At 35.3% G+C, this 12,219-nt stretch overlaps 1 protein-coding gene and 1 long non-coding RNA gene across 5 annotated transcripts in view; one reads left to right on the top strand and one right to left on the bottom strand.

Moving 5' to 3' along the window:
- The window catches only part of LOC126820427 (TNF receptor-associated factor 3), a 74,729-nt gene that overhangs the window by 33,110 nt on the left and 29,400 nt on the right, over positions 1-12,219 (bottom strand). For all 3 annotated transcript variants that reach the window (XM_050548398.1, XM_050548399.2, XM_050548396.2), the window contains exon 3: positions 6,225-6,336. The gene's annotated coding sequence lies outside the window, so the exon portion shown is untranslated. The remainder of the gene's footprint in view (positions 1-6,224; positions 6,337-12,219) is intronic.
- LOC130012823 (uncharacterized) overlaps positions 1-12,219 on the top strand; it is a 45,160-nt gene that overhangs the window by 7,861 nt on the left and 25,080 nt on the right. The window contains exon 3 of one of the 2 annotated variants that reach the window (XR_008788055.1): positions 6,283-6,359. The exons of the other annotated variant lie outside the window; for it this stretch is intronic. This is a non-coding gene — a long non-coding RNA (uncharacterized LOC130012823). Of the gene's footprint in view, positions 1-6,282; positions 6,360-12,219 lie in introns of those variants that run through there. 2 annotated transcript variants of the gene reach the window in all.

The following is a 12,219-nucleotide window of genomic DNA, read 5'->3' as shown; positions in this document are numbered from 1 at the left end:
AACACTTGAGACTATGGTAAATAATAGGCTAAGATATTATTGTGAAAGTAATGGATTAATTAGTCCAAATCAAAGTGGATATAGACAGCAGCGCTCCACTATTGATCATATTGTAAGGTTACAGCATGACATCATGACTTCACTATTTAAAAAGAACAATTATCTGTGTGCAGTATTCGTCGACCTGACCATGGCATTTGACTTAGTCTGGGTGGATGGCCTACTTAAAAAAGTACATGAACTAGGGATAACAGGACGAATGTTCCACTGGATCAAGGATTTTCTAAACGATAGGCAAACACAAGTTAATGTAGGTCTCTCAATAAGCAATAAATATGAACTGGAAAATAGCACACCCAGGGTTCTGTTATAAGCCCGACACTTTTCAATATCATGATTAATGACCTTCAATCTAATAACTACATTAAGAAACTTATTGACGTGGCGGTTTATGCAGACGACAGTTCAATCTGGTGTGCAGCGAATAACTACGGTACGGTTAGAACGAGAATGCAGGAAGCTTTAGATAAATTGTCAAAATGGTCTAATGACTGGGGATTTCGGATATCTGAAAGTAAAACAGTAGGTATGCTCTTCTGTAAGAATCATAAGGAAGTGGCGTCTATGAAACTAGAATTGAACAATATCCGAATTGAATTTAAAGATCAGGCAAAGCTTTTAGGGGTGACCTTTGATCGTAAAATGACTTTCATACCACATAATATTGAAAATGTTGTTAAGAGAGGACAGAAAGTTCTGAATGTAATGAGATGCCTGACGGGCATATCCTGGGGGCATATCCTGGGGAGCCAATAAAACCACCCTGCTCATGATATATAGGTCCATGATAAGATCAATATGTGACTATGGCCGTGTTGCTTTTGCGAGTGCAAATAAAACAGCTCTTGCTAAATTAGACAGTTTACAATACCAAGCTATAAAGATAGCAACAAAAGCCTCAACAACAGGAAAGTCTATTGCAGGAAGTAGGTGAAATGTCATTCGAATTGAGGCGCAACGAACTAACATTAAGATACTGGGCCAAGTTACAGTATCTAGGGGACAGCGGTCCAACATTCAAGTGCACAAAATCATCAAGAAATGTGAAATCGGAGACTCAACCGTTCAGTCACAGAGCAAATGATTTATTAAAAGATCTAGGATTAAACCACTATCAAATCACTGACAGGGTATTTTCTTATCAAGCTCCCTGGACTTTACTGAATTCAAACTATAATACAAGCCTAAATAATGTTGTTAGGAAAAAAGAAAATCCGCAACAAGTTCAAATGCTCTCGAGGGAGCTCTTGAACGAAAAATGGCCATCGCATGTGAAAATATACACGGATGGATCTCACGATCCTAATATAAACAAAACTGCGTTAGGTGTCAGCATGTGTCTGCGATATCACCTCGGTGGAAGCGGACGTAAAATACAACCAACTAACAACAACAACAGGTGTCAGCATTCCCGAATTCAATGTTAATATATCAAAAAGGTTACCAGATGGATGTTCCATCTATACAGCAGAATTAAAGGCAATATCGACAGCTCTTGAGTGACTTGTGTCATGCACCGTTCAAAAAGCAGTCATCGTGTCAGACTCCCTTAGTAGTATAGAGTCAATAAAACACGACCAAACAACACCAAGACCAGAAATTGTTCACAACATTTGTGCAAATGTTAACTCCCTTCAAAGCAAAAATAGAACCGTGGAATTTGTATGGATACCATCTCATGTCGGCATAGTAGGAAACGGGATTGCAGACACTCTGGCTCGCAAAGGGCCCAGCCTCTGCGAAACCGAAGACTTAAAATATAGCGTTCAGGAATTTATTAGCATTGTTAAAAGTAAAATTAAATCAGAATGGAAAACTGAGTTGGCCAAAGCAAATACTTTTAGATTCAAATTAAATAAAGACCTTGTTGTAAAAACGGAGATCAATCACCCATCGCGCAAAATTTGTGGGTTAATCACAAGACATAGAACTAAAGATTTAATTACCGACCATAAATATAAGCCAGTGAAGTGCGATTTTGACCGTTAATCATGTCTTCATTACATGCAATAAATTGGAAGATAAAAGACTACCCGTAATAAGTTTAATGGAAGATGCCAAACTTCAATATACCCCCAAATTTTCCTCTTCCGCACTCGGAATATGTCATATAAAATTTATGAAGCCTTCTCAAAATTTATAGAAGAATCGGGAATCAACTGTTAAGTAAGTTGCGGAAAAGAGCACTAGTCATGGAAATATAACTGGTTGTGTAGAACAGTTTGGCGGCAAAGCCACCTAGGTGTTATAATAATATCAGAATAGGTTGACATTAAGATAGGGAACTACATATATAGTTACAAAGGAAGGAACTATTGTTGTAGGACAGTATGGCGGTTCAGTCTACTGCATGATTTAATATAATAATATAATCTAATAATAATGATAAAAGGAATAATGATCTACACAACCCTTTATTAACTATGGCAGTGCATATAAATCTATATAATTTGTATTTAGTGTAATGTACTATTCTTATAAATGTTTAAATTGTTCTGTTCTGTGTTGCTGCTAGGTCTTCTTTCCCTTTTCAGGTAACTTTTATCTGGGAAGAGTCAGACACAAAGAAATATTTTAATGGTCTGCAGAAAATAAATGATTTTAAAAACCGAAGTTGTGATGTGTATCAAAGGACTTTTTAACTAACTTTTATTATTTGAGATCTGTGCTAAAGGATTTGTTTTAACTAACTTCTACTGTATGGAAAGAACCACACGGACATTTTTATTTGTAAATACTCCACGGATCCAGCTATGTGGTTTTTACTGCGAGAACTTCGCCTTTCCACATTAAACAGCGGATTCTTTTTCCCTCAGGGTTTTTTCGATCCGCTGCGATGGCATCAAACAGCTGGATCTCCTATTCTAACTTGTTTTCATTATGACAAAGTGAGAAGATGACCTGCCCTCTCTTCCCACGACAACGATTTTAAAACCATTTTTAAAACCGGGTTTTAAAGTGATTGTTAGATATACAAGAACTTTTTATTATTATAAATCTGTTTTAAAGTGACTTTTAGATATACAAGAACTTTTTATTATTTAGTGTTTTTACCTAACTTCTATATTTTACTCATTCATATGTAAATAACTTAATTAAATCAACCTGGTCATAATATCATGCATTATGTATTGGACGTTAAATTTGTAATAAACAACAACAACAAGAAGACTAGGGAGAAGACGACCCACCCTCTCTTCTCACGACAGCGAATTTATAAGTGTGCTCTAAGAAACTTTTAGTATCCGAGGACTTTTATATTTTGTGTTTTTAACAATTTTCAAATGTAAATAATTTAATTAAATCAACCTGTCCATAATATCATATTCATTGTATTGAACGTTAAATCTTTAATAAACAACAACAACAGGACTTCTTCTTCTTGTGTTTATTTCCCAGTGATCGTAACAAGGCTACAGCATAAAATAGTTTTACAACTTTATTGATAAGCTGTAATGGCTTTGTAGGTTCCCCGTTCTCAATAATAATGGCTGCTAGCAATTTCTGGGTGAGCCCTGATTCAACTCGCTATACACCATAATTTATACCCCCTAATTTCTGCAGGTCTTCGATAACCTAGAAGTTAATTTCCATCCGATATATGGAATAAACCTTTGTATTTCTGACGACAAGATAGGAAACATTACCTTATTTTGGTTTACCAACCATAGGTCAATAAACAGCCAGAATTTGATGGAATTTTGACAATGGTTATGATTTAACCAAAATATCACTGTTTTTTATGTATAACTATATATTCTCGTTCATTACGTACGTGAGACTTGACTCTATAGACAGAGTGAAGAAACAATTTTGCAAAGAATCGAAAATTGTCTCAAGGACCAAAGTGTTACAAAATCCCGTTACACTATCCAAAATTCAGATAATTTTCTACAATGGCAAACGCACAACTTGTATTAAGCTCTGTACCTACAAGTCGCGGAGGACGATATCAGGTGGTTATATGTACCGTGTAAGTAAACGAAAAATAGATGCAAATACTGTTTGGAAATGCAACACCAAGAATTGTAATACTACAGCGATAACAGTGAACGACATTCTAGTGAAGTTAAACAATAACCACAACCATGAACCTGCTACGCATGATATAAAGGCAAGTCATAATTCCTCAGTTCCTAAGAAATAATTCCTGATCAGCTCCTTTGTCTGCGATATTACTCCGGTGGAAGCGGACGTAAAATACAGCTATTTCACACACACACACACACACACACCTAAGTTCCTTTCTCTTCAGTTATATTAATAATTGTTTTAATTTTGAGTTAAACTTCTTAACATATATATCACAATATTAATTTTGTTTTGTTTATCTTGTATATAATAATTGTGTTCTTATTTATTCAGGTTAAAAGTACACTTTCAAACTACAAAGAAATCGTAAAATCTTCAGTAAAACCAATTATACCTTCTACGTAACTCCTAGAATATTTTACTAACTGTATAAATCCATGGCAACATTAATGGTCAACTTTTTCCCCTGGCATTTTTCTTCCTGCCAGATAAACGCCAAGTCACTTCCTGACGATTCTTCGGCCTTCTATGTGATTCTGCTACCACCCATGGTTTTATACTGGCACCTAGAGTGTTTCAGGTAATTCTTCTTTCATAAAACAATGCTGGCACCTGGACTGTTTCAGGTTATTCTTCATTCATCACAAAAAATTTTTTATTATGATTATAATAAATACAAAAACGAATTTTCTCTTTGATTATTGTATTACCATATTATATTTTAGATTAATTTTGAATTAGCAGTGTTGGAAATATTCCCAAATACAGAATGGAAAGGCTGGATTTTTTTTTTCATTTTACCCAGTGTATTTGGAGACGAACACAGAATGTAGGTCTACAAGTGCAATATAGAGAAGATGAAGAAATACAGAAGGTGGTACAGCGATTTGCAGCTCTACCGTTGGTACCAGTAGAAAGGGTAGGTGTATTATATTATGTCTTGGTGTATTGGCCTTCGACTTCTCTTATTGGAGTAGACGTGGAACGTTTTGACCACTGTGGTTTTCACATTCGTATTTGTTATCAAATTTATTTACCAAGCCTTTTTTACTTACAGGTTGAAGATGCCTACTTTCACATTATAGCAGAAATGCCATAGTCAATCCAAAAATAGCTGAATTGGTCAACTACGTAACAAATCAATGAATCGAGGGTGAATTTGCTACTCATCAGTGGAACCACTACGACACAGAGGAGCACAGAACCAACAACACTCTGGAAGGATGGCATTCAAGGATCAAGAAGCTAGTTAGAAAAGCCAATTCGAATGTTTTTGAAATGATCACATTTTTACAACAAGGACAAACTATTAATGAGATTAGAATCGTTCAGTATGCCCGTATGCCGGGGACAGGAACCACCAAGGAAGAGATATAAATATGCTCAAATCCAAAGCCAGCTCCATGAATTAAAAGGAAGACACCAACAAGAGGAATTGACTTTAGTCGAGTATTTAGACAGGGTGTCTTATTTGGCGAAATTAAATTAATTTTTGTTATAGTATAGTTATGTTTTTATTGCTTTTGTTATATGCCCAAAAATGATGCTAAAATGTTAGTTAATTAGTTACATTGGGGTCCGTCGAAGATAGGAATAGCCAAAATTACCAATTTAATTACATTGGAAGGTGTATTTTAAATGATCAAATAAATTCTCGTTAGCAATAAAAACGACGGAAAGTGTTAGAACTAGTGAGTATTTTGAGATGATAGCAGACGAAATGTCTTGAAGGCGTAAAAACAAGATGGCGGGTGGAATGAAATGGGGTTTAACGTCCTACTGTTCTGCTCCGAACTGGGCTAATGAAGACGGGCATACGCCATCAGTGTGCTATGAGGGAAATTTTGCCCAGACACCGGCACTGCGGCCTACTCTTATATTGAATTCCAACTGTCAAGGGATCTTTTACGTGCATGCCAATGTGTACACGGGACCTCGGTCCTGCTTCACTGACAAGGGGAAAACACGCCAAAAAAAACTGGATGAACTTTTTCGGCCAAGCAGAGATTAGCCAAGTTCATTTTCATCTATAATATTTACTACGATTGTGTTGTTTGCAGAATTTGTTTACATTGAAATTTGAAGTGAAATGTCAAGATCTAGTTTTGCCCACCCCCACCCTTAAAACTCACCTTTAATCTGAGAATAAGGCCATACTAAGCTGAAATCGTCACATCTTTTCGTCTTCAGAGTATAACAGTACTGATAATACGAACTGCAGAATAACTTCAGGTTGTGTTAAAGCTGAAATTATGGATGGAAACCCTTTAATTGCATTCGTCCTATCTGCCTAAAACCAAAAGTGACCCCCCTCCTCATAGAAGGTAAGTAAAATATATTTTTTTTTAAGCCATGTTTAAGCATTGAACATTTGTGAAAATACGCCTTTTCATGGCTGATAATCAAATATTTTAACGGTACTTTTGTGCCCAAAATTGAATGCGCTCGGGATTTTTGGGTCACGCGCGCACCCATTGGCTGATTGCTGTTGTTTAGCAAAACAATAATTTAGAACTACATTTTAAAAGGTATTTTAATCTCGAATTCGGTGAAAGGCTGTGTGATTACCGACAATTCATGTCAGTAGAAGATATACGGTTCATAAGTATTATGGACACGTCTAAAAAATTAGAGGATGGACCTTGTGAAACTGATCTGCCTTTAGGACATCGTGATGCCAAATGAAACGCGTTAAACCACTTGGTCACCCAAACCCCAACAGTGACCCAATTGTACGTCTGGACAGACAGACAGACGACACTGAAGTAGCCTATATCACGAACGAGAAAGCGCGTTATCATGTGTTCGGGTCAAACCGCCTAGCAGTGATCGGAAATTGATCAATGGAGGTATTTTCCGTTTATGCAGAATCCCGCTTATGGTGCCTCTCGAGGTGTTAGTGTGAATTCCATAAATCTGTCAACTGGATAAGGGTCCAGATTTTCTTAAAGAATCATCTGAGCAATGGCCGCCTATGCCAATGCTTAAAGAACCAGGCAAGATACGTCCACATTTTGCAACAGATGGATATATAACAAGCTAAAAAAGCGATTTTTCGTACAATGAGGGGCCATAATCCAGGAAATTATGGACTGAAATGCGCGAATATCGACAGGGACTGAGATATTTGGGATATAAAGATATATTTTAAGTATCATCAAAAGCGGATAAAAAATGTGATTCCTATAGAGGGTCCGCAACCTTGATATTATAAACTTTTACACTAGTACCATTTGTCCAGCAGTTTGGGTCAGATTTTTACGAAATTCGAACTCAACCTTCATTGATGTTTAACGGTGATATATTTAACCTTTTTTTTAAATTGAATACAAACTGTGACTTCTAGTGGGCCTACAAGCTAAAAATGCGATTTTTTGAACAATCTGGGGTCATAATCCAGGAGAGTCCCTTCGGATATTCGCGATGTAACCATGAATTTAAAGTTTAATCAAAATCGGATCAAGATTGTTGTCTCTAGAAGGCCCACGACCTTGATATACCATATATTTGTACTATTTGAGTACGAGGGGCGGTCATTTTGTCCAGCAGTTTTGGTCCGATTTTCAGGAAATATGAACTCAACCATCATTAGAGTGCAACGCTGATATATTCATACGTTTTTTTTTTTAAATTGGATACAAATTGTGACCTCTAAAGAGACCACAAGCTAAAAACGCATTTTTTTTTGTAACACCAAGGGCCTTAATTCAGGAAGTTACGATGCGATATGCGCAAATATCGACAGGCACCAAGATCTTTGTGTCATAAACATGTATTCCAAGTGTCATCAAAATCGGATCAAAATTGTGACCTCTAGAGGATCCACAACCTCGGTATACCATATTTTTACATTATTTGCGTACGACCGACGGCCAGTTTGTCCGGCAGTTTTGGTCCGATATTCAGAAAATATTCAGGCTAAAAGCGCGATTTTTCGTACAATCAGGGGCCATAATCCATGAAGTTACGGCCCGATATATGCCAATATCGAAAGGAACCCAGATCGTTTGGAGATAAACCTATATTTCAAGTTTCGTCAAAATCGGATAAGAATTTGACCTGTGTAGTCTACAAAGTGCGGAAGGACGGACAGGGGCGACGACATTATACGTCCACACGAAAATGCGGGCGTATAAAAACCGAACAACGAAACTGTGAATGAAATAAAATCCGCGTTAGACCGGAGACTCAGTGCGTGGGGGGGGGGGGGTGTCCATCAAATGGGCATAAAAACAGACCCACCTTTCCTGTAGTAAAATTTTGCGTAGAATACGATGCTGATTGGTAATCATCCCACCTTTGGGGCGTTTTCGAGATATTCGGGGTCAAAGGTTAAATGAGGTCATTTGCATTGAAAGTAAATGCGCAGCCATTCTTGTATCATAAAAATTGCCAAATTCACCTTTGTTCTTTGTGACACTGGAGGTCAAAGGTCAAATTTTCAGTTTTTGCACTAGGAAGATTTAAAGCAATAAATGTAAAGCGTAAAATATAAAAAACTAAAGCGAAACCTGTTCTAATTAATAATAGGAACATTTAAAATGTATCTTTAAGTGGTCTTAACACCAAACTTTTACTTTGGAACGTCGAAAAAGATCTTGCAAAACAGAACCAATAAACTTCGAAAACTGTTTCAAAAATATACGTAAAAACTGTGAAATCAAAATCTCTTCGATATAATATAATAAATATAATATATTTTCTGATATAATAAATTTCGGATAATACCGGAACATAAATATACATATATCGCTGTACAGTACTGACTAGACTCGAATATTCGACGAATATCTAGCAAATATTCGAATAGTTGCTATACATATACGAGAAACCAGAACTTCAAATGAATATGTATCATTTCTGAACCATCTATAATACCATAATCACACCGCGTCAAAAGTATTATCAAAAGTGACATATATATTATATTTTACACATCACTTCCAAAATTTAAATGATTTCATAAACAAAAAATATCAAAAGTACGGATAACAGAATCTTTGACAAAAACTTTCCCACTAATCACCAAGGCCGTTATTTTCCCTTGTCAATAACACCGAAGCTGTTTCAAAAAGTGACCGACAATGAAAGACCTGTTAAAAATATAGCCTACATATCATATTCAAAATTTAAAAGATTTTTTGATTTTGAAATATCTCCATTAATATTTACCCAAATGTAGCCTTTTTGGCTATGTATGAAAAGTCGGTAATTTTATGTCGTAACTTGGTCCTTGTCTGTGCTTCTTTTATCCTTTTCATTGGTGAAAAAGGTTGGTTTTGTTGAGACATCATGGACACATTTATTATACCCTTCCTTAATTTGGTTATTGACGATGATTATATCATGCTAGAATAATTCGTTGAATACGTACTAATATAGGAATGTCTGAAATTTTTTTATGCATTTTGTTTTTTTGTTACAATAAAAATAGAATAACACAAACCGGTCTTATTATTAAAAAATTATATTCATATGGTTTATACCTTATTTATTATTCACGTGTGGTGAACAACACCTTTAATAATATAATCTTAGTCATTTTTTTTACAATACATTCACAAAGAGCAGCTGGTTGTTACTTTCATTATGTGACCATCCCTACATTCACGCCTACACTATGCACTACACACTTGTTCTGTCAAGTGACACATCAATACAATAGGTGCAGTACGTCGAGATTGTCGTAGTCTGGTTAATCTTGTAATTTTATCATATTTTTCCGAAAAAAATGCGTTTTACACCTCTCATTACCCTGAAAGGTTTTAAGCAATGGCTGGTTTGAATAGTCATGGCATATTGAAGACCAAACAGCTCTATATTCAGTGTTCTTAGTCCTTATTTCTTAATTCATGGTCCTTAATTCTTATTTCTTCATTTGTTGTCGTATTTCGACATTTGTACACTAAAATTACCATTTGTATCTTAAAATTACCATTTGTATCTTAAAATTACCATTTGTATCTTAAAATTACCATTTGTTTTACAAATCAGACATTTTTCATATCAAATTTGTAAAATGTAATTTAATTGTATTTTAATATAAAGATAAAATTTATTTTAGAAATTAAAGAATTAGCCTACATTTACATTTCATCAGAGAAATACAACGAAAAACAAATCTGAAACAAAACAATTCTAAATACAACTCTCCATAAACATTTCTTCAATAACATTTATCAAAAAACATTTCTCGAAATCCATCGAACTGGAATATTATGACATGAGCGGAAATCAACCTGGCATACAATAAGTCACCATACAATAATGGGGAATCAAACAAGCATATACACGATAAGAAAAAATCGCTCGAAGACCGCGACTCTAGTGAAACAACGTGCGTAGTATGGCTAATCGGACCGGGCCTTCGAGAAAGAAAATAAATGGAAAGTAGTCTATTTTCAGAAATTAGCTTTTGTCTGAAAGCCATATAATTATTGAATTTCTCAAACGAAAGAGTGTTTAATCTCTTCTAAATCACGTAATCATGAATGTGCCAGGGAATAAGTAATATATTGAAAGAGGGATAAATAAATAAACACTTCCCGCTCATGCATTACAACATAACCCGTATTTTAACTTTTAAATACCCCACCCCACCCGACCCCACTAACTTAATAGTATTTAACGTTACCCAACTGTAATACCCCTTTCAAGGTACATGTATATGAATATAAATGTTCCAGAATATAATTTACAGCTCTGAAAAGGTAAATGAAACTTTTTTCAGTAGTATTCTGTTTGGTGTAGCATTCTGGAATGTCTTAGTATGACCCGTATTTTAACATTTCAGACCCCACCCACTAACTCTCAATTAATTAATAGTTTAATAGCGTACAACTTTTCAAGTTATTTTCTGGCATATTTATATACCTTGAGAAGAGATCAAAGTTCCACGGTACTAAACTTTATTTAGTGAGGGGAGGGGCGGGATCTTAATAAAAAAAATTCTCGATATCTGTTCATATACAGCTGAAAGTATGTTTATTGTTTGCTACAAAATGTAATTTTCTTTCTTGCACATTTGTAATTGAAGTGACACTACCATGTGTTAAATGAGGAGAGGGGGTGGGGTATTTATCGTCAAATTACGGGCCATAACACAAAATACAAGATATTTGGGATGCATACCATTAAAGATAGGTTGCCAGGCAACGAAACATACGACCACAGCAGCCAACAAGAGTTGTCGCATATTTTTACTTTTTTCGGTAATGGAACATTTATAATACACTAAAACCTGATTACTAGCTACGAGAACGTAGCTAAAAACGTTGAGATATACTGATGTGTTTGTTTTTAGCTACGACTGGATGCCTTTAGTTCCAAGTGGCAAACTCAATTTCTTTATTAATGCATGTAACATCTTTAAAATAAGATACGTTTATGCTATTATGATTAATTAAACTTACAGAGGCCAATGTAGAGGCACAACTGTCGCCTTACTCCAAATATTCGCGTTTAAATTAATGAAGCGTTGTTTTTGTCTGACATTAACCGCCATCGAAATCTATTCATAGTTACAGAGCTTTAGATTGCCCTATTGATTGGCTGTTATAAAAGCCTTATATTTGGCCCCGCCTTCATGATGACAGCGTATCGTTTAAAAATATGGCGGTCTTAGTAACGGCTTAACGCCTCGATTTTAAATAAAGACGATTTGTACCCGTTTCAGGTAGGATTATATGCTCAATAGTAGTTGGGTCTGGCAGAAATATTATAAATAACAATAATCAATCGTTGTTTTTATTAAAAATATTGTCAATTTTGTTTACAAATGCCGGGTGCGAATCGCTCCCGCATGTGCTACGTTAATTGAAGGTAATGGCCTCATGTCTTATCTCGAAACACGAAGGGTTGAGAGATTAAGGTTTGTTATCTACCTGATTGCGTAGTAATTATGAAAAAATTAAGTAATTATGAAAAAATCATTAGAATTTGTTTTGTTTTTATAAAGACTGCCCCATGCTAACGTTTAGTATACGAAACATTTAATACCATGGATTTAGCTGTTCAAGTTATCAAAATTCATTAAAGATACATTATGGGTGATTTAAATAGAGCGTTGGCCATTCTTGCTGTAACAGTTCAAAAATAGATTCTCCGAGAATGGCCGATCGTTTGATT

Source organism: Patella vulgata, chromosome 5 (genome assembly GCF_932274485.2).
Source record: "Patella vulgata chromosome 5, xgPatVulg1.2, whole genome shotgun sequence".
Classification (NCBI taxonomy): Eukaryota; Metazoa; Mollusca; class Gastropoda; family Patellidae; genus Patella; species Patella vulgata.
The sequence above is the reverse complement of the archived record's forward strand: the minus strand, read 5'-3'. Positions and strand labels throughout refer to the sequence as shown.